We start from the raw sequence: 2,564 nt of genomic DNA, 5'->3' as shown, positions 1-2,564 counted from the left end.
GGGTGTTTGGTTGCTACCCAGAGGATACGTGGATATAAATATCCGGACGTTGTGAGCTGCGATTTGAACCGTACGCACAAGAATCGATACTCAGTATATCCAGTAAAAAAAACTGTGGTGAAGTCCTTTATGGGGATAAAGTTTCCAGAGGTGAAATTTTAGGTAGCACACAATTTCTTACACGCATGGTTGCTTTTCAGCACCAATGAAAGAATCTTAAGAAACATCAAAAAAATATACATATAGTGCATTAATTTTTGAAAGAAATACCATATAATCTGTGTACTCTGATTAATAATATTAAAAAGTGTATTATAACCACCGTTTAATGTTATATTTGATACAAATTAATTTTGCTACTCGGAACGCTCTGCGCATTGCCACTGAATATTAGGTTTACTTAAAGTTACATCCCTGGTCCTTGATCTTTCTGTATTGCATCGTGGTGAATTCACATTTCTCAGAAATTTGGCAACAAAACAAAATGAAGGGAGTATTTTATTTGCTAATTTTTGCGATTTCTATTGTTTAATGTAAATTTTATGTATTTTTAGGATATGTTGAAGCAACAAAGAAGGCGCAGTTTGAAAATGAAGTTATTAGTATGAAGTAGCAGCGCAGGCACATTTGGAAAATTATGCCGATAAGCAAGATGGAATTTGGGAAAGTAGCAGCATATCTTATGTATTATAAAAGCATTTAATTAAATGTTCTTAATAGAAATATTATAAATCGAGTTATTTAAGATATGCTCCAAACATTTGGCGAATTTTTTTTTATCTTCGCAACGTCTTAAGTTACAAGTTAAGATGACTGCCACCACGGCCGGTAAGAAGCCCGAAGCAAAGGGCAAACAGCCTTCCAGGAAGCTTCCTGCTGTCCCCGAGGCATAGCTGAAGTTTAGCAAGAAGCAGGTCAGCAAACGTGCTACCCTGGTCAAGCGTGAACTAAAGCGCTCTGCTGTGATTGCACTCCGCAAACGTGAAAACTTGGTGCATGCTGAGAAATATCAAGCAAAATATCTCCGTGATGGACGCCGTGAGAATAAGTTGCGCCGTCCGGCAAAGAAACGCAGCCCATTCTACGTGCCTGCAGAAGACAAATTGGCTTTTGTGATCTGTATCCGCGGTATCAACAAAGTTGCACCAAAAGTGCGTGAAGTTTTACTGTTGTTCCGTTGTCGCCATATTAACCACGGTTTGTTCATCAAATTGAACCATTAATATGCTACGCATTGCCGAACCCTATATCGCATGGGGTTATCCAAATCTTAAATCAGTTCGTGAATTGATCTACAAACGTGGAATTGTCAAGCACAAGCATCAACGTGTCTCAATCTCTGACAACTTTGTGATCGAACGCAAATTGCGCAAAGCACACGATATTCAGTGCGTTGGTTATTTGGCGCACGAAATATTCACTGTTGGATCCCACTTCAAGAAAGCCTCCAACTTCCTCTGGCCATTAAAGCTCAACACCAACCGGCGGCTGGCGCAAGAGGGCTAATCACTACGTTGAGGTTGGTGATTTCGGTAACCGTGAAGATAAGATCAACAAACTGCTGCGCAAGATGGTTTAAAGAAATTTTTTTGGTGTACAATTTGGAGTATTTTTATTTCCAAAATGTATAATAAATAAAAATAGAAAATGTTTTTTTTTGTAACTTTCTGAAGGTTTAAACCGCAAATATGCCAAACGGAAGGCAGCTTATATTCGCGATTCCTTGAATAGTGTCGAAATTCCTTTGCTGTTTCTAAAGGCCATTTCAAAAGGCTCCAATCCACAAATTGAATTATTTGTTTTGGTTTTTCAGCTCATTAATGATGCCATGAAAAACGGCTTCTCATAAAAATACAATCGCCGTTCGGAGTCGGCGTAAAACTGTAGGTCCCTCCGCTTTGTGTGACAACATCAAGGCGCACACCACAAATCGGAGGATAAGCTCGGCCAAACACTAACATATGTGTAAGCGCCAATCTATTATTATTATTATTAATGATGCAACCAGGGTTGCATTTTCCGACTATGAAAATATTTTATGAAGCGTTCCAAAATTAGCTCCGAGCAACTAAAAGTTGGTTCAGCTTAAGTGAAATAGTTTTTTGTTAAATATTTACTCCTGGTACTTATTAAAAAAATCAGATCAATATTAATGTATGAAATGAAGTAAATAAAAATCAACGAACACATTTCTTTAATATTTTGTCATAGAGCCGTTATTAAATACAGACATAACGGCGTCGGGCGTTGGTCTTGACGTATATAGAATTAATGCGTTAGAGAGATAAATATACAAGCTAAATTTTTTTTGTTAATTAACGATGCATTTTACTAATCAGCCTAATCGTGAGTTTCGCCAGAATTTTTTTCACCCACCCGTAGTGAATACACGGAAACGAAAAGTGAAAAGGTGACTCGGATTGAGAAAATTAAACTCATGATAAGGCTGAATATGTCGGAAACTAAAGCAGATATTTAAAACAGATGACGCTATTTGAAGATCTTGATTAGTTTAGTACGACAGCATTACTAACGTAATTTGTACCAAATTACCGATAAAATTT

At 37.2% G+C, this 2,564-nt stretch overlaps 1 pseudogene; it reads left to right on the top strand.

The window, feature by feature from the left end:
- Window positions 1-809: 809 nt before the first annotated feature.
- LOC118748840 lies at window positions 810-1,587 on the top strand (annotated as a pseudogene).
- Window positions 1,588-2,564: the final 977 nt, after the last annotated feature.

The sequence above is a fragment of the Rhagoletis pomonella genome, unplaced genomic scaffold, assembly GCF_013731165.1.
Source record: "Rhagoletis pomonella isolate Grant_MI unplaced genomic scaffold, Rhpom_1.0 Rhpom_scaffold_00001, whole genome shotgun sequence".
In the NCBI taxonomy this organism is placed as follows: domain Eukaryota; kingdom Metazoa; phylum Arthropoda; class Insecta; order Diptera; family Tephritidae; genus Rhagoletis; species Rhagoletis pomonella.
Note: the sequence above shows the minus strand (reverse complement) of the source record. Positions and strands in the feature narration are given on the sequence as shown.